This window comes from Chrysemys picta, chromosome 17 (genome assembly GCF_011386835.1).
Source record: "Chrysemys picta bellii isolate R12L10 chromosome 17, ASM1138683v2, whole genome shotgun sequence".
Lineage (NCBI taxonomy): Eukaryota > Metazoa > Chordata > Testudines > Emydidae > Chrysemys > Chrysemys picta.
This window is the reverse complement of record NC_088807.1, coordinates 10,205,106-10,230,305: the sequence shown is the minus strand read 5'-3', so window position 1 is coordinate 10,230,305 and position 25,200 is coordinate 10,205,106.

Sequence of the window (25,200 nt, the reverse complement as noted above, 5' to 3'; positions counted from 1 at the left end):
TTGAGAAAAGACTATTCTCAGTAAGTGCCCAATCAAGAAACACTTAACCTGACAATAGACCTTGATAGATGCCAACCCACATCTGAGCTTTCCTAGGAATGTCCTGTAGAAAACTAAGTAACGCATGGACATGTGACTTGCCGATGTGACTCCAAAACTCCATTTTGTAGCTGGGTTCTACACAGGGGGAGAGGAGGGTTTCCAGGAGAGAAACTATATAAACCACTGGATACCCCTACATTTTGTCTTCAGCTGGCTCAAGAGACTGATACAAAGGACAGTAACTACAGGGGTGTGAGTGATTGCTGGACCCAGACTAGAAGGAGACTAGTCTGTAAAAGAAGTTTACTGGAATATCTCTGAGGGTGAGATTTCTTCTGTAATCACTTTCTTACTGTATTAGGCTTAGACTTGCGTGTTTTATTTTATTTTGCTTGGTAATTCACTTTGTTCTGTCTGTTATTACTTGGAACCTCTTATATCCTACTTTTTGTATTTAATAAAATCACTTTTTACTTATTAATTCCTGGGGGGGGGGATAGCTGTACATACCTCTCTATCAGTGTTATAGAGGGCGAACAATTTATGAATTTATCCCGTATAAGCTTTATAGAGAGTAAAACAGATTTGTTTGGGGTTTGGACCCTATTGGGACTTGGGTACCTGAGTGTTTTAATTTAAGCCTGCAGCTTTTGGGGGACATGGTTCAGACTTGGGTCTGTGTTTGTAGCAGGCTATCACATCTGGCTCAAACCAGGCAGAGCACTGAAGTCCCAAGCTGCCAGGGAAAATGGGCTCAGAGGTAGTCTCAGCACATCAGGTGGCAGTTCGCAAGGGGGTTTCTGTGATCCAACCCATCACAGTCTCTGCACCATGAACAACATCGACCTATATTAAACTGCTGAAAAATGAAACGTTTTGAATTGGTTTTGTTGAAATCTATGGAATGCATAATGATCTCTCCATGATGCTATGAGAAAAGCAGAATGTGTCAGTTTCTTAGCTTTTCCCATATCTCTTTTAAATAGTAAACATTTGAAATATAGCGTAGTGATCTTTACCTTCCTCTCCATTATCGCATCTCCCTTAAAAGCAAACAAAACAACATAGAGAAGGTGAGAATGTTTAATGAGCATTGAAAATCCATATAAAGTATTCATTGCAGCTCTTTCATATTGTCCACAGAAATAACCTTTTGCAATTATATATGGACCAGCATCTCAGCTGGTGTGAACTGGTGTCGCTATTCTCACATTAGTAGTACCACCTTGTTTTATACCTCCTGAGGACTGTGGCAGATATGATAATTTCCTGCAGAAACAACACCGAGGACAGATCTACACTTAAAATCTGTAACACATCAGCTACCTACACGGACAGGAGGGCTTCGCCTGTCGGTGTAGGTACTCCTCTTTTTTAAGATGAGGTAGCTACATCAACAGGAGAAAACATCCCATTGACATAGCACTGTGTACACCATGGGTTAGGTCTGTTTAACTGAGTCACTTAGGTGTGGATTTTTCACACTGGTGAGCGATATAGATATGCTGACCTAATTTCCAGGTGTAGATCTGCCCTGAGTTCTGCTCAACCTCATTGAATTAAGTTTCAGTATTTTAGGAGTTCATTGTATTAAAAATGCAAATGTGTATGTATTACTGGGGGATTGTCTGGAACTTCGTTAAAGAGGAAACAGAACTGATGGAAGCCATGGAGAGTGCTGTGAGCTTCAAAGGACTCTCTTGAAAGAGTAGGCCAGACAAGGTTGAACTTTTAGTTGAGTGTGTTTCCTAGGAAATATTTGAATGCAAATTACACACCTCCAGACCCATCCTTTTGAAGCTATCCCTTGAGGAGAAACCCATTGTCTGGTTGACCTATTCATGGGCTCTGCAGATCAAAGACACAAAAATGGATAAAGGAGAGTCTCAGATTCATGGGGGCTTGTCCTGACCTGAAGGACTGTTCCCCTACCAGAGGCCTTATTGGAGTTGGGCTGATGTCTGGTAAGCTTATTAGCATGTGTGAAGGTTCTTGTATTGTGTAAATGTTTTCTTTGTGAATGAATGTGCTTCCTTAGAAAGCTGAGTGGTAACTTGCATGTGGCAATTACACTATTTATAGCCTCTGAGCCGAAGGCAAAGCAGGCCTGTTGAGGCAGCCTGACTTGCTGTGGAATTCAGAGTTTAGGCAGGGAGCTGTGCAGTCTGGAAATACCCCAAGTGTAGAGGGAGAGATGCAGGTCTCTGCCCAAGAGACGGCTGGGGAGCTGGGAGCCTACAGTGGGTCCCTTGCTTGGACCATGAGGGAAAATAAATGTTCAGTTGTCTTGAACTGAGACATTTACAATAACAAACACTTGTTTTATCTTAAAAGTTTGCCTTTACCCCAGAGAATTCCCAAGGTCAGGTCCAGCCCTGGTGCAGTGTTGGGTGAGGAGTAGGATAAGCACTCAAAAGAACCTAACCCTGAATTAATGAAGAAGCTGCTATGTGATTCCCTGCAGCTCAGCACCCAGCAAGCACCCAACACATGCTGAGCCCTTCTCAGAATGTGCAGCCAAGTTACTCCTAGCTAGGAGCTACCCTAAGGCCTAAGACGGAAGCACAGAGCTAGGTATCTTGGGTCTGATGTGTAGCCTGTGGGAGGATGCAAAGCAGGTATGCCCGACATTGCACAGGAACTGTGAGGCAGAGGCAGGGATAGAATACAATTGTCCTGGACAGCATTCAACTGCCTTAATGAGGAGACCATCCTTCTCTTTCTGTAATCCCCTGTCTTGTTCATGCATCCCCCTCCAACTTTTGCAGCAAATGAGGCCTGGGACCTACAGACAACAGCATTACTCACTACACCCTGAATCACTGAACACTCGACAACAAACCAGGCAAGGATCCGCTGAGGGGTGGGGGAATAGAATATTTTAAAGAGTATCATAATGCTTTTGCACAAGAAAGCCAAATTAAGGTTACCCAGGCAAATTTAATTCTCTCATTTCCTAACTTTTGTGTGCTTGAATTTGCAAAAAAATTTGGTCTTTTAATGCAGGTCTTGTGCGTGTAATTTCCTAGTTTTTTTGAAAAAGCAAACAAAACAAAAAGCAGAAATTCCACCATATGGCATCATATACACACCTATGTGAGTCACCAGAAGGGTTGGAACTGCTACATCCACCTACAATCACACTTCTCCACCACAACCAAGCTCCTCATCAGATCTGTCTCCCTTGCCCCCATTGGTTCCCAATCCTTGTCTCCTTGCCCAGTTTTTGCCCTTCCCAGTTTTGCCCTCCCCAGGTCCTCATCCAATCAGTCTCTCCCACCTCTGGCTCTCAATACTTTCCCCTTGTTAATCTCCCCATTACAGTCCCCTATATATAAAAGGCATGAAGAAAATAATATTAATTATATATGAAAATATATACTATTGACATACACTCAAATATGTGACATTTGTTACAAGCAATATATACACTTGCCAAAAATTTACATCAATCTGTCCCATGTATTACCTCCTGCAGCATTCCTTTTTCTGTTTTCTAAAAGCAAAGTTAAAGAGAATATATGAACACTACATATACTTTGGCACTTATGCACTACTTAAAACCCTGGAGCCTAAAACTTGCCCACCTTTGGTAGTAAGAGGGAGGTTTAGTTTTTCATTATACAGGAACTCAATATTATTCAAAGGAATTTGCCTGGGAGGGCAGGGAATTTAGTACAGGACAGATTCTAAGGGGCCAGGTTTGCAATGGTTCTCTGCTATCTCTTCTGTACCAATATAACACAAGGCAATGTGTAGACAAAGAATATAAGTGTGTGTCTAGGTTGGCTGTGAGCCTCTTTGCAACGACATAAAATGTGTGAAATGGTTAGTTACCCAGCTTGCCTTGGCACAAGTTTACAGGTCAAACGCCGCAGTCCTGACTCAGGGGAATTTCCCCTTGATGTCAGTCTCAGTAAGGACTGCAGGGGTTTGTTTTTGTATTAGTAAATCTGCTTTATGAATATGGCTCAGTTTTGAAAAGTAGAAGTAAGATTTTCATACCTAAGCAGCAACGATAGTAAATGAGGAAAGGGATGAGGATGAAGAGGGAAACAGTCGCAACGGCAAGGAGAATGCTGAAGAGTAGGACCAGTTTGGGCATGTCCAGGTGTCCTTTGGAACAACACAGAAAATACGCCCTGTAGTTAGTGAAAATCTCCATCACATTTTCCCTGCTTTAGAAATGTCTTTTCATTTTGAACATAGAATAATTCTAGGTGGCTCTGGGTTATCTGTGTTGGCTTTGACTACAATTACAATTATCTGACAACTGAAACAAAAAAGGCAGTCATGAGTTGTTAAGAAAACAAGGAGAATAGCATATAACAACAGTTTGTATCAATTATTAGTTATTAATTATTAATTATTATTATTGTATTGCACATAGGCCTCCAGCTGTGATAAGGACTCCATTGGTCTGGCGCTGTACAGTCACATAGCATGAGACAGTCCTGCCCCAAGTAGTCCATAATATAAATAAACCACAATATATGTCACATAATATTGCATTTTCTTCCCATTTTAAAATCAATTGGTGAATTATTTGCGGTGATCAGATATGAAGTATCTCATGCCCTACATAAAGCAATACTAGGGCATAATGAGGAAGGAGGGGTGGGCCATGCTAAGACCCAGTTAGCTCCATATCCCATGAAGCACAGGTCACCAACTGTCTACATGCAGAGTTACTCCAATTTAACATAATTTATGATTTTAAACTGGTGCAAAAGACTATGACCTCGTCTACACTAGAAAATTAAGTTGGCTTAACTATGTCACTCAGGGGTGTGAAAAACCCACAACACTGAGCAGCCTAGTTAAGCCAACCCTAGTCTCCATGTAGACAGGGCTAGGTCAATGGAAGAATTCAGTCTACCCTAAATCTGTACAGCTGTGGCATTTCCAGCATAGATAAAAACTAAGGCTAGGTCTATACTACCCGCCTGAATCGGCGGGTAGAAATTGACCTCTCGGGGATCGATTTATCGCGTCCCGTCGGGACGTGACAATCGATCCCCCAATCGGCGCTCTTACTCCACCAGCGGAGGTGGTAGTAAGCGCCGCCGACAGAGAGCCGCAGAAGTCGATTTTGCCGCCGTCCTCACAACGGGGTAAGTCGGCTGCGATACGCCGAATTCAGCTACGCTATTCACGTAGCTGAATTTGTGTATCTTAAATCGACTCCCCCCTGTAGTGTAGATGTACCCTAAGTGACTTATTTCAGTTTAAACCAGGCTTATTTCAGTTTGGCTTATGTCAATTAATTGAACATTCATGAAAAGCCTGTTGAGTGATAGACACTTTTGAGGAAGGGGCAGGGAGGTAGATGGAAGCAATAACCCACAATGGGTGCATATTTCCAGCATAGAGACACCCTGTGTTAGATGGGAAGAGTTTAGAATCCCAACCCAACTTACCCAGAGAAGTTTGTGATGAATCTGCAAAGGAATAACAGGCATTTCATTGAGTGCACATTGCTTTCCAAACATGGCCATGAACCTGAGATAGAATCTGCTCAAACAGATCTTGAACCTGGGGAGCCCCACTGAATTCTGCCTGGGCACAGGAGTCCATCCCCACAACAACCTGCAGGATTGGGTCTTTGAGTTAACAAAGGCATTTTAAGGTGAATTATTTGCGGTGAATGGATGGAACTGGGTGAATGGATGGAACATGCAAACACAGAGCTGGAAGGAGATCAAAGCCCAAGGACAAATGGCTGCCACTAACATGCCCTCAAGCATCAAGAGAAGTGTGAGGGACACGATAGTGGGATGGGGTTACTAATGGCTTGGTGTGCTGTCATAACTCTTATGTTTCCTATCTCCATACATCTGCCCTGAAGTGGGTTCAACTGAAAATTACATGTAGAGATTGAAATATTGATACAGTTTCAGATTTTAAATTCTGGTTCAGAATATGGTTACAAAGGAAACTCTCTTTCTGACAATCTTTGGAAGGATTTATCTCTCTAGAGAATGTGGAAGCAAATCAATAGACTATTTAAAAGGTGGCCCAGAGAGACCACTACTGACTCAATTTAGCTATTTAACAGCTTGGCCACTAAGAAATACTTAAAATGTGAGAGAAATTCAAGAAATACACGGTATTCATTTGAATGCAAAAGATTCTTAAAGTATAAACTCAGCAAAGCAGATGGTCCTCCCAGTGAGACCAATGTCTCTGTAATGAGCTGAACGAAATCGCTGGATCCACCACCCACAAGTGTATGTGTGTGTGTAAGAGAGAGAGAAAATCTGGTTCCATACCTGAGCAACGGTAAGTGAGGAAGATGGTTCCGATGATGATGAGAGCGAAGAGGGAAATTACAGCAATGGTCAGGAGAATGATCTCAGCTAGCAGCAGTTTAGACGGCTCTATGTTTTCTGGTGAACAAGGCAAAAGAATCCCCTGTAGTTGCTCAAAGTCTGTAATATATATTTGCATAGCTCTAGGAATACCTTTCTATATTAAACATAGAGAATAATTTTTACGTTGTTCCGGGTGTTTTTGTTTGTTTTAGGCTAACCCATGATTATAACTATTTGACAAATGCAACAAATAAGTAACTCTTGGACTTTGCAGAAAGCAAGGAACACAATACAACACCATTTTCTTTTTTCCTCTCATTTGGTATTATTGTAATTATTATTAAATACGCAAATACATTGTTACTGAAGAGTTAAGGTTGTCCCGTGGTGCCTTATGCCCTTCCATAATCACAGAATCGTAGAATCCTAGAAGATTAGGGTTGCAAGAGACCTCACGAGGTAATCTAGTTCAACCCCCTGCTCAAAGCAGAGAGTGGCTAAATGTAACCTATGAAAACCAGGAAATACAAAGTTAAGATGCCCCATCTCTGCAATACAATATTAACTCTGCCCCTTGGAGCATTAATAACCATTGGGAATGATAAAGTAAGGGGTTGCGGGTGGAATAATAAGTATATATTAGGAAGTTCTACAAGAATTTGCTATTGCTTGTATTGTGCTCCACAGATTTGAACTGTATGCTCACTGGTCTGCATGCTCACCAGCTGTGTTCGCTGTGTGGGGTGCAGCTGTTTGGGGGAGGGGGTAGTTGAAGCAGCTGAAACTGTGGTCTGAGGAGAGAGGCATGTGTACCTTGAGAGACCCATTTTGCCTCATTTCAGTGCTGCATTGTGTAGGCTGTCAGTAGCAGGGCACAGGGATCTTCTTGTCATGGGGACTGTCAGTAGTCTGGTGACAATTTGACAGTGATCGCCAGGGCTTAGTGAGGGCTAAGTGAAGAAGGAATTCTCAGAGCAATAGGTCATGTAACATTTAATAATTCTGGAGTGGTTTCTGTAGGCTCAGTGTGTGAGTGCAAATCAGGTGTAGGTGGTAGAATCGGTCTGAAATTTTCCAAGGGGATATTTTTCAAATCAGAAAATGCCAACTTGTTAAAATAAAAATATGCTGCAGGAACATCTCTATTTGGACAACATTTCATGCCAGCTTAACCTTCCCCCAGTTCTTGGGCAGTGCACCAGGTTTGCTGTACTAGAACCAGAGCTCTAGCTTCTAGCAGCTAGGATCAACAACAACATGGAAACTCCTCAGCACTGGGCTTGGAGAGTGCTCCGTATCTCTGTGGAGATAGTGCATACACAGTCTGGTCCACATTAAGTGCTGTGAGGGGATGGAGCATGCTCAGTGAGGATAGAATCTCTGAAGATTTTAGTGGTTACATTCAAAAAAATCTCTACCGAGCGTGTGCAAAATGAAATTTTTCAGAGGCTTAAAATGTGACCAAATTTGGGTGGATTTTCACAGCCCCATTTCATAGTAGCACTTGGATTCTATGAATCTATGAACGTCTAAGTCCAGAAGGGACCATTGTGATCACCTCATCTGGCCTCCTGTATAACACGAGCTAGAGAGCTTCTTTAGAAAAATTCCTAGTCCATAGACCAAACCAGACCAGTGGCTGCACTGTGCTGGCTGCTGAACAGACACATAGTAAGAGACAATCCCTGCCCAAAGAGATCCCAATCTAAACAAACCTCAGTGTGTGGCATGTGTCCTTGAATGCCGTCCCCAACATTTAAAAACAGATATGACAATTATTAGTGGTGATCGGATATCAACTATAGACTCCAACATCTGCATAAAACAGCACTTTGGCCTCAGGGGAAAGAAAGGACAGGTAATGTTGCTGCACCGGGACCTCTGTAGCTCCATGTCTCCTGCTGAACAACTTGTGAACTGGATGACTAGAACCTGTTCTCAAACACTTCTCTGAAACAGAATTCAAGGCTAGATTCAGACAAGTCCTGACTCTTTGCTGTTCATGAGCATTAACAGAAGTGCTGTCTTTTACACATGAACTTCCATATGGTTAACTTTGCTTTCATACAAGTCCACATTTGTTTAGAGTTAGATTTTGCCACCTGTGGAGATATAAGGGTACTGTTCCTTTGGGGTCAGTGGCCTGGAGCTGGCCTGGTCTGGCTGTCTGAGTAGCCTTGCCCATTGCAGCTGAGAGGAGAACTTTATTAGCTGACCCTTAAATAAAGAGAGCAGCAGGAAGGGGTGGACGAAAAGGAACTCCAACACTCCCAGGAACTTGAGGGGCCAGAGGCAGTCCTGAGGGACTGCTACTAGTTACTGCTGAGGGGAACTGCACCAGAAAAGTAAACAGAAAAGAGGAGGACTACCTGGGAGCTCTGTATTGCTGATGGTCTGAGGTAAGAGCCAGGAAATCTGTGACTGGAATTACGGGTGTGAGACATGAATTTGGGGGAAAGGACTGCTATGCTTGTGCAGACTTTGAAGTAAGAGCATGCAAGGGTTTGGTTATGTTAAGAAGGCTCAATTAAACAAACTACCCCAACTGAGAAGTAGCTTCCCTGGGTTCCTTGAGAAAGCGCCATCAAATTAACCTCAGAGAGTGTGCTGCCCCAGAAGAACAAAGCTTAGTCCAGTAGGAGGAGAGTGTTATCAAATAGGCCTAATCCTTTACACATCACTCATATGGGGTAGTCCCTTACTCCACAAGAAGCACCACTGGCAGAGTCTCACTCTTAGCTTTGGCACACTGGGGCAAAGAGTTTAATTAACACGTTACAGCTACTGTAACACGTTTGTCTACGTTACTGTAGACAAAAAAAGCCATGTTTACTCTAGGGCTAATCATGACCTGTTAACATGTTCTTAGATATGTCTGACTCAGTCTACACTAGTTGCTATGTGCAGTTTAAAAAAGTGTTAATTAAATGGGCTAGTTACAGTTTCTACCACAATTTTTTAAAAAAAAATCATTTCCTTATTAATCTGTGAAATTATTGGTCATCCTAAATATTTTGTCTTATTCCCCCTCTTCTCCATATAAACAAATATGTTCCACTTGCCAGAACATACAGCAAGCTGCAGTATGAGTAAGCACCTTTTCTGGATTCTGTACTTCTGTTTCCATAATATGAAAGACAGATAATTTATGACATTTGGATAAAAATAACTTAGCAGTTAGTCACTACTTTGACCCCTGGAGTATTACAAATCAACATATCCTATTGTTAGGGAGTTTTAAACAAATAACCAAACACAAGAACTCAGTGATGGGTATCTAGATCAGAGCCAAATTTCATAGCCCAAAAGTGAAAACACTTGATCCAAACCCACAAGTGTTTGTGTGGGAGCAATTGAAAGTTTGGATTCAAATTCTGGATCACGTCTCTGATAATCCTTTGTAAAACTGGCAAGCTGTGTATCAAAAGCTGCAGCCTCTAAACCACAAAATTCCCCTTGATGTCAAGGACTGAGTAAGAGCTGCAAGATTAGCATAAGTACAGAGAAAGTGAGGCAATGCAGAAGTAAGGTTTCCATACCTTTGCGATGATAAATGAGGAAAGCAATCCCAATGGCTATGAGCATGAGGGCAAGAACAAGAATGTCCATGAGAATCTTGTCATCTAGGACCAGTTTAGGAAAGTCCATGTTTTCTGTAGAACAAAACAAAAATATGGCCTGCACTTTCTGAAAATATACATTGCAGAGATTTTTTTTTCTGCTCCAGAAATGTTTTTTCCATTTACAATGTAGAAAATGATTCTAGGTTGTGTGTGTGTGTGTGTGTGTGTATTTGTTTGTTTGCTGAAACCACAATCACAATTATTAGGCAAATGAAATAAAGGCTCAGGCTTTCAAGAAAACAAGAAGCACAGTGGCATAAAGGGGGAAGAAAGCTGGCACATGTTGCCATTTTAGAATATAGATTACTTCATTTTCCCTTGAAGAACGGATCACAAACTGTTAAAGCCGGATGAATCCAGTCAGCACCTGTTGTCAGACAATTCCCTGAATTATAAACCAAGGTTAGATTTATAAGCGTTTGTTCTTTTCTGTTCACAGATTCTGCTGCAAGCACAGTACTTTCCGTGGAACATCCCGATGGTGAACTTTGGTTTGACAGAAAAAACAATGTTTGTTTAGGGACAGACCATGCCACCCTTATGCTGCAAGTAGCTCCACTGGCAGACCTTGGCCCTTAGGCTTTGCTTGTGTTGGGAATATGAGACATGGTAGAAAATGTGTTACCTGGCAGGCTTCCATTAACATCACCCCAAGTACCTCATGTGGACAAAGACCCTAGTGTGACGCTGTAATGATGAACTAGTATTTATTAATCATATTCTAGATAAGTGGCCGATACACATGTCCAACCTTCATGCTGGAAAGTATATTCATATTGTCTACAAACCAAAAGGGGAAGAGGTAGGTAGGCTCTCTAAAAACCAGCTTTGCTCTGGGAGAAACAGAGGTTCCCAGGCAACAGGACAGACCTATAGTAATCCAGGAGCATGGACCATTAAAACACAATGGCACATCCATGCAAATAGTGACAATCACCCAGTCTATTAACTTTGAGGGCCCTGGCAGTCACCTTTCCCACCTGGACAAGCAATTAGGGTGAGTGAAATGGACTCCCTAGAAGATAAAGAGACAAGGGTGTGTGAGGTAATATGTTTTATTGGGGAGTGAGACAAGCTTTCGAGCCACACAGAGCTTTTCAGTGTTATTGTAGCTGTGTTGTTCCCAGGATATTAGAGATAAGATATATTAGAGAGACAAGATGTGTGAAAAATATTACCTCACCCACTTTGTCTCCCTGGGAGATACACTAATACACTGGACACAGGGACAATGAAACCTGGATCTGGGGTGAGATAGCATTCGGACGGGGACAATCCTAGAGGACAGTGGAGGCAGATGGACAGACAAAGTTCAGTCTCTAGCATTTGCTCACTGAGGATGTAAGTTGGTTTTCGACCCTCTTTTCTGTAACTGTCTGCTCAGCTTTTGAGAAGTAAAATTGAGACTTGATAATATAATTTAATTTTGTTTACAATCTTTTTCTAGCTGACTGCAGATCAGACTTGGTTTACCAGGAATTTGTCTGTAAGTTTGGAATTCCCACCCAGTGCCATGTCTGAAGAAGAAATTCGCAGTTGACCCCACATGAGGGAGGAACTCTAGAGCCTTCAGCACCCCTTATCTGTTTTGAGTTGAATTTATATGAGAAAAGGGTCCTTTTTCTAGTGAAGGGAAAGCTGCAAAAAGGTGGAAGTAGACACTAACCTAGGGGAACTGCTGAGGGCCTAAGAAGTGGTGGAAGGTCTGTAGGTAACACCTAGAGTTAATCACAACCAGCTAATATTTTTGCAAACCTGTTTGGCTTCGTCAACACTAGCTGCTTTGTTGAATTTAACAAAGTGTTCGTTAAATATGTTAATTCACACACTTTCTAACACATCTCCTTTTCCTAGGGAAGACAAAGTGTGACTAGAGACAGCTACTTTGGGGTGGAATCAGGAGTAGCGGCTGTGTTAGAATTCTGTGGGTGTGGTTCAGAGGGAGGGAGAGGAAGAGATTGAAAGAACAAGCTAAGGGAAGGAAGAGTGAGGCTATTGGAAGGAGAAGGGTGTGAGACTTTAGAGGAGTCACAGACTGTGCTAAGGGTACCAGGAATCAGGGATAGTCAATTATTTTTTTCAAAGTCCACATTTCTTGGCCAAGGTCTAGTCAAGGTTCAGACTTCAGAAAAAATAATTAAAACCCCCAATAATAATAAATAAAATAAAAATATTTTGAAGTCTGTTCAAAAGCATCTGGCAGTCCAGATTTGGCCTGCTCTCCACTTATTGACTACCCCTTTACCAGGTGATATGGGTAGGAGGGGCCTAGGAGACTGTGCAACCATCTTTAGCTGCAGAAGAGAAGTTAATGCAAGATTCTGCTATAATTACAAAATATGAAATATTTAATAGTGCATTTCAGAGGATCTACATTCATCCATATTATAGAGGGATGATTCAAAACTGATTCAAAAACTCTACTCAAGGAGTAGTTATCAATGATTTGCTGTCAAAATGGGAGGGCATATCTGGTGGAGTCCTGCCCGGTGAGTCCTGGGTCTGATACCATTCAATATTTTCATTAATTACTTGGATAATGGAGTGGAGTGTACAATTACAAAATTTTCAGATGACAACAATCTGGGAGGGGTTGCCAGCATTTTGGAGGGCAGGATTAGAATTCAAAATGACCTGGATAAATTGCAGAATCGGTCTGAAATCAACAAGATGAAATTCAATAGACAATTGCAAAGTACTGCACTTAGGAAGGAAAAGTCAAATGCACATAGCCTTAATGTGGAAATACTGACTAGGTGGCAGTACTCCTGAAAAGGATCTGGGGATTATAATGGATCACAAGTTCAAAACGAGCCAACAATATTCTGTGGTAAAAAAGGCAGATATAATTCTGGGCTATATTAACAGGAATGCCATATATGACACAAAAGGTACCTGTTCTACTCTACTTGGCCCTGTGGAGGCCTCAGCTGGAGGACTGTGGCCAGTTTTGAGTGTTGCACTTTAAAAAAAAGATGTGAACAAATTTGAGAGAGTCTAGAGGAAAGTAACAAAATTGATCAGAAGTTTAGAAAACCTGACCAATGAGGAAAGGTCAATAAAACGGGGCATGTTTCGTTTTGAGAAAAGACTGAGGGGAGGCTCTAATAACAGTCTTCAGATATGTTAGAGACTGCTATTAAGAGGACAGTGATCGATTGTTCTCCATTTCTTGTCCTTGAAGGTAGGACAAGAAGTAATGGTCTTAATCTTCAGCAAGGGAAATCTAGGCTAGATATTAGGAAAAACTTTCTAACTATCGGGATGGTCAAGCTGTGGAATAGGCATCAAAGGGAGGTTGCGGAATCTCTATGATTGGAGGTTTTTAGGAACAGGTTAGACACCTGTCAGAGATGGTCTAGGTTTACGTGGTCCTGACTCAACGTGGAGGAATGAATTGTAGGACTTCTTGAGGTCCCTTCCTGGTTCACATTTCTATGATTCTATGTTCAGTGCTATGTGGCACTTCTTCATTATGGAAAGTACTTTGGATTTGGACTCCAGCTCCTATTATATTAGGCCTTATTCTAGGATTAGGACAAAACACGAGTTGCTAATTATCCCTCTTGTACATGAGCCACGAGACCCACCAGGAGTGTAATGAAAAGTCTGCAGAGTGATACTTCGTTGAGGGAGGGACAGGGAAATAGATGGAAGCAGCACCTCATGGACAGTGAATAAAATCATAGAATCATAGAATATCAGGGTTGGAAGGGACCTCAGGAGGTCATCTACTCCAACCGCCTGCTCAAAGCAGGACAAACACCAACTAAATCAGAGACCTCCTGTGCCATAAAGGAAGAGCTCACAAACCCAACCCAACTTACCCTTTTCAGCTGGCATTGACTCTGCAAAGGAATAACAGACATTTCAGTTGGAACACATTGCCTTCAAATGGGGACCCCGATTCTGCAGTTGGACCCCTCTGCTTATGGAGCCCTATTGAAGTCAACTGGAGCCAACGTCAGTGCAAAGATCTGTCTATGTGAAACCAATTGCCAGATGAGGTCTGTTTTAACAAAGACATTTTTAATGGAGAATGTGCATGTGAAGGGAACATGCACGGAGATTAAAGCTGAAGCAACTACACCTGTAGCTAACCTGCGCTGAAGCACTAAGCCAAATGCCCGAGGCACAATACTAGGGTTATCTTACTAATGATCAGAGCTGTTGTCCATCAGCATGTCTCATGTGACTTGAAATCAACTGGAAACTATAAATAGAAATGCAAATATTGGTGCATTTTCTGATTTAAATCCAGCCTAGAATAATGTAGAAATGTAGGCTCTCTCCTTTGTCAATTGTATTTTTGAAGAACTTATTTTTCTAAAGAATAGTAATAATAATACCTACCTAGCACTTTGCATGAGTAGATCTCAAAGGTCAGTATTGTTACCTCCTGAATGCCTAGCCCCACTACATGGGTTTCAGTTGTTCTCCCTTCTCCCCGGCATGAGCTGGGAGGGTTGAACCTCTGTCCATCCTGCATATGTATGAGCCAGAATACAAAATAACTGAAGGTGTTAAGGTGGCATAAACTTACACCTCTGAAAATTGGAAAATTCAAAATGAAGGTAAATACCTCTAAAATAAAATCTTCACTTTTCTACACAAAAAGGGGGGATAGATAGATAGATGACTATGAAGTGCCATTATGAATGATACTTAATAGCCATTGAGGACCAAGGCTAGGAAGAAAAGCATGAGAATTGCTCTAGAGCTTGGAGCATTTACCTAGGATATGTGAGACCCAATTCAAATGCTTCAAAGACCATTTAATTATTTAACCACAATGGCACAGGAGAGCTTGACGAAACCTTACAACAGCACATCCCATAGCTGAGTGGTTAGGGCACACATCTGAAAGATGCTCGATACCTGTTAACATACCTTTTCCCTATCAAGAAAAAGGGGGACGTTGAATCTGGGTCTCCCATATAAGTGGCCTAATCATTGGGTTAGAAGGAGGGCACTGCAAAATTTCAAGTCGGGTCAGAGGAAATATATTATGACTTTTGATTCCCCGAACATTTGTTTTGGTTCAACCCAAAACAAAATATATTTCCATTTTTTTTGTAATTACCAGGGAAGAAAAAAAATCCACTGTTTACCCAGCTCCAGTTACAGTAAAGGTAAAGCCACGTAAATATTTCAAAATAACTTCTGTTTATGTTCTGTCAATTTTTAAATAGATTTTAAACACAAAATATGCAATATCCTGCAATACATCACACCTGGTGGGTTTTATTGCTGAATTATAAACACAGGAGATTTTATTGCATTCATTTCTGAGATTTTTAGACTAGTAAACATGGGGGAAAGAATTTCAGAGAATCTGACTATTCATTAATGCATTATCAGTCTACACACCTGTATTTTCTTACTGTAAATTTGTTTGTATATATATCCGCTTTAAACTGATATTTTCATTAACTGTAGTTGGGCAGACACATAGAATCATAGAGGATTAGGGTAGGAAGAGGCCTCAGGAGGTCATCTAGTCCAATACCCTGCGCAAAGCAGGACCAACCCCAACTAAATCATCCCAGCCAGGGTTTTGTCAAACTGGGTCTTAAAGTCCTCTAATGATGGAGATTCCACCACCACCCTAGCTAACCCATTCCAGTGTTTCACCACCATCCTAGTGAAATATTTTTTTTCCAATATCCAACCGAGACCTCCTGCACTGCGACTTGAGACCATTGCTTCTTGTTCTGACACAGGTGCTTTAAAAAAAAAATTCTTAGTAACTGGACAGATACAGTTTTCCTATATTCATATTCTTTTTACATTAAAGAAAAGAAAGAATTATTCTGTATGATTTCCTCACATAGGGCCCCAATTCTTTCTCCACTTAATCATAGAATCATAAAAGATTGGGGTTGGAAGAGACCTCAGGAGGTCATCTAGTTCAGCCCCCTGCTGAAAGCAGGACCAACACCAACTAAATCATCCCAGCCAGGGATTTGTCAAGCCAGGCCTTAAAAACCTCTAAGGATGGAGATTCCACCACATCCCTAGGTAACCCATTCCAGTGATTCACCACCCTCCTAATGAAATAGTGTTTAATAATATCCAATCTAGATCTCCCCAACTGCAACTTGAGACCATTACTCCTTGTTCTGTCATCTGCCACCACTGAGAACAGCCTAGCTCCATCCTCTTTGGAACCCCCCTTCAGGTAGCTGAAGGCTGCTATAAAATTCCCCTTCATTTTTCTCTTCTGCAGCAGACTAAATAAGTCCAGTTCCCTCAGCCTCTCCTCGTAAGTCATGTACCCCAGCCCCCTAATCATTTTTGTTGCCCTCCGCTGGATTCTCGCCAATTTCTCCACATCCTTTCTATAGTGGGAGAAACCAAAACTGGACGCAATACTCCAGATGTGGCCTCACCAGTGCCGAATAGAGGGGAATAATCACTTCCCTCGATCTGCTGACAATGCCCCTACTAATGCAGCCCAATATGCCGTTAACCTTCTTGGCAACAAGGGCACACTGTTCACTCATATCCAGCTTCTCGTCCACTGTAAACCCCAGGTCTTTTTCTACAGAACTGCTTCTTAGCCAGTCGGTCCCCAGCCTGTAGCGGTGCATGGGATTCTTCTGTCCTAAGTGCACGACTCTGCACTTGTCCTGGTTGAACCTCATCACATTTCTTTTGGTCTAATCCTCCAATTTGTCTAGATCCCTCTGGACCCCGTCCCTACCCTCCAGCATATCTACCTCTCAGTAGTGTCTTATGATTTCCTTATCTGTCATCTGCAAACTTGCGGAGGGTGTAATCCATCCCATCATCCAGATCATTAATGAAGATGTTGAAAAAAAAATGGCACCAGGGCTGACCCCTGGGGCACTCCACTTGATACCGGCTGCCAACTAAACATCGAGCTGTTGATCACTACCCATTGAGTCCGACAATCTAGCCAGCTTTCTATCCACCTTATAGTCCATTCATCCAATCCATACTTCTTTAACTTGCTGGCAAAAATACTGTGTATCAAAATCTTTGCTAAAGTCAAGATATATCACATCCACCACTTTCCCCATATCCACAGAGCCTGTTATCTCATCATAGAAGGCAATGGTCAGGCATGACTTGCTCTTGGTGAATCCATGTTGACTGTTCCCGATCACCTTTCTGTCCTCCAAGTGCTTCCAAATGCATTCCTTGAGGACCTGCTCCATGATTTTGCAGGGGACTGAAGTGTGGCTGAAGTTCCCTGGGTTCTCTTTCTTCCCTTTTTAAAATATGGGCACTATATTTGCCTTTTTTCCAATAGTCTGGGATCTCCCCCAGTCACCACAAGTTTTCAAAGATAATGACCAATCGCTCTGCAATCACATCAGCCAACTCCCTCAGCACCCTTGGATGCATTAGATCTGGACCCATGGACTTGTGCATGTCCAGCTTTTCTAAATAGTCCTTAACCTGTTATTTCACCACAGAAGGCTGGTCACCTCCTCCCCATACTGTGCTGCCCAGTGCAGCAGTGTGGGAGCTGCCTTTGTCTGTGAAGACTGAGGCAAAAAAAGTACTGAGTACTTCAGCTTTTTCCACATCTGTCACTAGGTTGCCTCCCTCATTCAGTAAGGGGCCCACACTTTCCCTGACCTTCTTCTTGTTGCTAAAATACCTGTAGAAACTCTTCTTGTTACCCTTCACATTCCTTTCTAGCTGCAAGCCCAATTGTGTTTTGGCCTTCCTGATTACACCCCTGCATGGTTGAGCAATACTCTTATACTCCTCCCTGGTCATCTGTCCAAGTTTTCATTTCTTGTAAGCTTCCTTTATGTGTTTAAGCTCACAGAAGTTTACACAGTTATGCCAAGCTGGTCACCTGCCATATTTGCTATTCTTTTTGCACATTGGGATGGTTTGTTCCTGCACTCTCAATAAGGTTTCTTTAAAATACAGACATCTTATGTTAAGTGAAAACTAACTTAAGTTACTGAAAAAACTCACATTGGCTTCAGTGGACACTGACTGGATCCGGCACATAATGACTGATCAAATAAAGTGTGGGGAAATGTTTTTTCTTCTGTGAATTTTTCCAAAGGTTTCTACAACAGAGCTGACAGAATTTTAACTACAAAAAGTATAGGGAAGAAAAAGTCCCTGATTGTTTGTAAGGCAGCCCTGTGAACCTGCTAGCACAGCCATAGGAGTTAGGTTAGCTGTAATTAAGGTTTTTGGGTGGATAAAGAGGGGAACATGAGAATCAGTACAGCAGGTTTTAATCAAAGAGAGGAGTATTGTGCTAAACAGTTTGCATAGCAGAATCATTTACTGTTCAGATTGTATTTAACTGACAGTAGAATGCTGGAATATCAGGTATGGAGGATGGTGCTTTTCTGATAGTTCACCAGAAAATCTCATGTACCATTTAGAACAGAGTTAAGCAAAGATATGTGGGGCACTTGCAAGAAAAAATATATTGGAACTGCCCCCCAAAGTATGATGCTCTTAACAAAATGCCTTAGGAAAAGCAGTAAATAGCTCTGTACTTACATATTCAGCTTGAAGGGAAGCTTAGTCTCTAGCTCTGTCTACAGCCTCCAATGACTGTCCCGTTAATAGACAACTATGGAAAACTAGGGAGAAAGAGCTCCTACCACACGCATGCTATATCCTGGGCATGGTGTGTAAGCAAGACAGATGTTCAATATAAAAAGGAGGAGAGTCCGGTCTTGTTTACACTGGTGCGGCACCAGGGGAAGTTGACATTTGTGTACATGAGAACAGAAATTCAGCCCAATGTTTAGCTGAAGGGCACTAAACTGTCACATGATTCCTGGGCATTTAAATCAGTAAAGCCTCCTGCTTATAAGTGGAACAATTAGCTGAGATCTGAATGATCACTACCAGGCATAGCACAGATCTCAGACCTAGTCGATGCATCAGCACAAGCCAGTGGAAAAGTGCAGATCTGTGGGCTCAATATATGTCCCACCTGTATGAAGCTGCTACTCCTCTCCTCTCCTCCACTTCCCCCCGCACCTCTCCATGACCTGACCTACCTCTCACAGTTCTGTGTCTCAGGGCAACAGCCAGGTGAAAATGTGTTTCACACACAGGGAGAGCAGGAGAATGGGTCAGCAGTGACTCCCAGCCCTGCGGTGGTCAGGGACCCTGTCAGTGAACCAGGAGTTTGGGGGCCTGGTGCTTTGAGGCGTCTGAGCCCCACTCTATGCTCCTCCATGTCATTCAGGTTTTGGGTGCCCCTCCCCTTTAGGGGGTGAGTCCCACTCTTTGCCCATCCATGTGTTTCCCACCATCTGGTTGGGCCCTGCCCCTCTGGGGATGTCTGAGCTCCAATCTGTATTGTCCCTGTGTGAACCAGCCTCTGTGGGACCACTTAAAAAAAAAATCTGTATTTTAATTTCTCTACATAAATGGCTAAAAAAATGTGTGTGTGTGTGTGTGTGTGTGTGTGTGTGTGTGTGTGTATGTGTAGATATAGTACTGAGGAATGACAATGAATTGCCACTATGAATGATGATGGTCATTGGGCTAGGGTAAATGCATGGAGTCGACTCCATAACCTGTTGGTTAGGGTGCACAAATAGGGTGTTGTAAGCCCCGGTTCATGTTCCTGTGCCAACGACTAATATAATTAGTTATACAGAGTGAAACAGCTTCAATAGGAGAGATTGAGGACCTCCCCCCACACACACACACCTCAGAAATATCTCATACCTCAGTGGCTAGAATATTTTTCTCTAATATAGGAGCCCCAAGTTCAGCTCCCTTCTTTGTATCTGGAGTACGAGGGAATACAACCTGAGTGTCCCACCAGAGCACCCACTGTGCCAGAAGTTACAAGGAGAGTGCCACCACCTTCTTCTACAGGCATTTTATGAATCTAGACCACCATTGCTTCTGTTGTAGTTCACAAAATGGAAACAAAAAATTTCAAGTTGGGCACAACAAATCATTGAATTTGATCAGACTCCAAATGGTTTCAGTTTTTTGATTGGTTGAATATGTAGAAAAATTAGTTTTTGGTTTGACTTGAAATTTAACTCTTTTTCAATTTTTTGGAATTGCCAGTGAATGAAAAAATCCATTATTTGCCCAGCTCTAGTTACAGGAAAGGTAAAATTGAGTAAATAGTTCCAAACAAATTCTGTGAATATGCAATTCAATATTTAAATGGATTTTAAACACAAAATACACATAGAAATGTATGACACCCGTTGTGTTTTATTGCTGTATAATTAACACACAATTGTGTTGCATTAATTACTGAGATCTTTAGACTATTATATATGGGGAAAGAATTCCAGGGAAATGGATTATTCATTCATGTATGTGTCAGTCAACACACCTGTACTTATCTACTGTATATTGATTTGTGCAAACATCTTTGAGCAGTACCTAAGGAACAGATATTTCATATAATTTTTCAATATAGTTGGGCTGTCACTGTCACTTCTGTGACAAAGTGAGGCTTTTCTGTAACATGCCTCAGTTTCCTTATGTACTTTGTATTACTACCAAGTGGATACAAAAGTGTTAAATCTGCTGTTTTGGGCAGAGCAAGAGACTTGTGGTGTTGGGGTAGCTGTCTGGGGTGGAATGAATGGGTCACTGAAGACTGGCTGAAAGCAGTCGAGATCGTTGGAGAATCTAAAAACACAAAAGAAGCATCAAGAATTGAGTAATTGACATGTATTTATGGGGCTCTCCAACAAGTGGAATTTGTGACTTGCAATTAGACAATGGACCAACAGGTGTCAGGAATAAGGGACGACTTTTGGAAGAGACTCAGCAGCTCTCACCTGAGACTGACATAGAGTCAGAGCTCGGTAGAACATTGGCTTGGCAAGAATGAACACTTATTTCTCTGTGCAAACCGAAGGACTTCCCCTGACTGGGTTCCAGTTGAATAATAAATGCTGCTCCATTTTGAAAATGCTGCCTGGTGCCACTGCAAATATGTACTTTGGTCCCTGAAGAGTGTTAAAGTCTCTGACCAAGCGTCTACCTCAGTCAGACCTGCTTTGCAGAGCTCTTGGTGTGAAACAGGAGTACAGGAGCCCAGCTGCTCAGTCTTGGAGATGTTAAGGCTGCATTGAAGGGCAGGACCATTTAGGGGTCTGGCACACTGAAAGGGCAGCTCCAAGGGACTGTTTAAAAGCACCCAACCTGTGGATCTGTGGTAGCTTTATTTCTTAATTCCTAGTAACTGGACAGACACAGTATTACTACATTCACATTCCTTTCCACTAAAGTAAAAGAAAGATTTATTCTCTCTGATTTTCTTGCCTGGGATCCAAATCATTCTCCACCCAAGGCAACAAAAAGACTCACATTGAGTTCAGTGGGCACTGACTGGATCAGGCACATAATGACTGAGCAAACAGTATGAGAAAAGGTTCTTTCTGTGCATTTTCCCAAAGGTTTCTACAGCAGATCTGACAGAATTTAAAGAGCAAAAAAGTATAGGGAAGAGAGAACCTGTGACTCTTTGTAAGGCAGCTCTGTGAACCTGTTAACCAAGCCATGCCTTAGGAGTTAGGTCAGCAGTAATTAAGGGTTTTCAGAAAGAACAGGAATACTTGTGGCACCTTAGAGACTAACAAATTTATTTGGCCATAAGCTTTCGTGGACTAAAACCCACTTCATCGGATGCATGCAGTGGAAAATACAGTAGGAATATGTATATTCACATATATATATATATTCACAGAGAACATGAAAAAATGAGTGGTGCCATTTCAAGTCTAATAAGACTAATCAATTAAGGTGGGCTATTATCAGCAGGAGAAAAAAAATTGTAGTGATAATCAGGATGGCCCATTTCCAACAGATGACAAAAAGGTGTGAGTAACAGTAGGAGAAACAGTTTTACTTTGTGTAATGACCCATCCACTCCTAGTCTTTATTCAAGCCTAATTTAATGGTGTCCAGTCTGCAAATTAATTCCAATTCAACAGTTTCTCATTGGAGTCTGTTTTTGAAGGTTTTTTTTTTGTTGGAGTATTGTGACTTTTAGGTTTCTAATTGAGTGACAAGGGAGATTGAAGTGTTCTCCGACTGGTTTTTGACATCTTATTTGTGTCCATTTATTCCTTTGCATAGAGACTGTTCGGTTTGGCCAACGTACATGGCAGAGGGGCATTGCTGGCACATGATGGCATATATCACTTTGGTAGATGCAGTGGTGAGCTGGAGCCGGTTCGCAGCGGTTCGCAGGAACCGGTTGTTAAATTTAGAACCCCTTTTAGAACCAGTTGTCCAACGGCTTTTAAATTTAAAGTGGCGCATTAGGCGCCGACTCAGTGAGCTCCGGCAGCTCCCTGCCCCCGGCTCCAGTTCACCTCCGCTCCACCTCCTCCTCCTTCCCTGAACGCTCTGCCCCACTTCTCCTCCCCTGAACACTCCATCCCGCTTCTCCTCCCCCCCTTCCCACGAATCAGCTATTCACATGGGAAGCCTGGGAGGGCTGGGAAACAAGTGGCGGCTTCGCGCTCAGGCCCAGGGAAGTGGAGACGGAGTGGAGGTGAGCTGGGGGGGGGAGGGGCGCGAGGAGGGCTGCCTGCGCTGTGGTGGGTAACCCCCTGCTCCCCCATTAGCTACGCTACCCCACCCCTAGGAGCCAGAGGGGCCTGCCGGATGCTTCCTGGGAACCGCTCCAGGTAAGCACCGCTGGGACTCCCCACCTCGCCCCCCGGCAGATCCCTCTGGGTCTTAGGGGTGGGGCGGGTCGGTGGCTGGAGCCGGGCCATGCCGCTCAGCTGGAGCTGGGCCAGGGAGGCTAGTCCCCGGCTGTTCCCCCTCCCCCGAAGCTTCAGCTCGCCCCGCCACTGGCGCATGCTCTGAGCGGCAGGCTGCGAGCTCGGCCTGACCCAGTGCTCCAGCCGAGCGGCATGGCCCAGCTTCAGCCAAGCAGCGCGGCTGTAGTGCTGCCAGCCACCAGTGCTCCACATGGTGCGCGGTGGCAGTGGCCTGGCCCGGCTCCAGCTGAACAGTGCGGCTGTAGCGCCACCAGCCACCTCCAGGCAGCGCGGTAAGGGGGCAGGGAGCGGGGGGGGGGGTTGGATAGAGGGCAGGGGAGTTTGGAGGGGTGGTCGGGAGGGTGGATAGGGGTCGGGGCAGTCAGAGGGTGGGGAACAGGGGGATTGAATGGGAATAAGGGTCCCCCGGGGGCAGTCAGGAAGGAGCAGGGGTTGGATGGGGCGGTGGGAGGCAGTCAGGGGCAGGGGTTCCAGGGGCAGTCAGGGGACAGAGAGAAGGGGTGGTTGGATGGGGCAGAGGTTTGGGGGTTGTCTGTAAGCGAGGACTGGCCTGTCTCCCAAGATCTGTGAGAGTGAGGGATCATCCTTCAGGATAGTGGACAAAGGGAGAATATGAAGATCACTACCACTTTAGGAGTATTGTGCTGAACAGTTTGTGTAGTTGAGTCATTGTATTGAACTGACAGAGTAGAATGCTGGACTATCAGGTTGGGAGGATGATGCTTCTCTGATAGTTCACCCCAAATTCCCATGTTCCATTTAGAACAGAGTTAAGCAAATACATGGGGAGGGGGACGGACTTGCAAGAAAAGCCCTATTGGAACTGCCTCCCAAAGTATGACACGCTTAATAAATAAGCTTTAACAAAATGCCTTAGGAAGAGTAGTAAATTGTTCTGTACTCACATATTGAGCTTGAAGGGAACCTTAGCCTCTAGCTTCTTATACAACCTCCAATGACCATGCAGTTAATAGACACCTTTAGAAAACTAGGGAGAAAGAGGTGATACCACATGCAGGCAGTGTCCTTTGAATGGTGTTTAAGTAAGAACAGATGTTCAATATGAAATGGAGGCAATTCTGCTCTTGTTTACACTGCTGTAACAGAAGGGGAAGCTGACATTTGTCTACATGAGAGCAGAAATTCAGCCCAGTGTTTAGTTAAAGTGTACTAAACATTCACATGATTCCTGCTCACTTAAATCAGCAACGCCTCCTGCTTATAAGCAGAACAACCAGCTGAGATATGAATGATCACAACTAGGAATGGTAAAGATCTTAAAGACAGCAGATGCATCAGCTGCCTTTGGGGCATGCCTGCATCTCCTAACAGGACACATTCCCAGTAAGGTCACTACAGGTTTCCATGTCAGGTCTGTTTGCAGGGGCTGGTGTTTTCCCCTTCTAGACAGGACTACCAGCTAAGGGTGACAGCAGTTATGGCCTGTGCTCACGACTGATCCCCTGGCCAAGGAATGGTTGTGTAAGAGCTGCTCATGCATCATACCAGGGTCTCAGCCTCTCATTCCCAAAGATTTCCACCACAGTGCCAGGAGGGGAAGGACTTGCTGCACATGACCCACATGGCAACAAGCTGGCACGGTGCTGTTTGTCTGGGTTCTTGGCACCTACACGGGAAGGGACAGAATCCTAAATCCCCCAGGCATTTTCTTAGATGCTGTGAATCTTCCTGCTCTTTTTAGCTACTTCCAGCTTTACAGTTTCCATCCTGCCCAGCAAGGCTGCCCCATGGGAACCTGTGCCAGGCTGGTTTCCTAGGCCTGCCCTCCCCTTGACCTCAGGCACTTCTGCTGGATTAATCAGTTCTCCCTGAGGTTTATTGTACTTCATGAGTAGACTTCATCCTGGGGGAGGAGGATTCCCCAGGTTGTGGAAAATGTCACAGGGTTAATCTCCATGCACCTCTTCACAAATAGCAACCCTGCCTCTGAAGGAGTCAGCATTAACCCCTAGAACAAGCACCACATTTAACCATAGCAGGTTACTGCGTGTGGGCTCGAGCCGGTTCTGGGTTGTATTGTTGAAAAGGAACCCCTAGATATTAAACCTGGCCCTGGGTGCTGCCGGCTCCACCTGGTAGAAGGGTTACATCAGTATAGATACATAATTCCTTAAGTATTACCTACACATACCTTTAGCGATGATTATGACAACCATTGGGCTGCTAGTTCTTGGTCAAGACCTCCCACACTGCCTTCAGTGAACTATTATGTAGATATCCAGCTCAGTAGATCCTTGTAAACCCTGTTCACTGCCTTTTGAAAATTGTTCTCAGGCGCCTAAACTGTTTAACCAATGAACATGCTTTAACCACACCAGTGGCCCCACTGTGAGGATACAGGTAAGCAACACTGAATTATTAACATCAGTTATAAGAGTTGGAGTTTCTTCAACTGCCTTCTCTGATTTTTTTTCACTTGCACAAATGGATCTGTCAGAAAAATGTGATAAATTACAATAA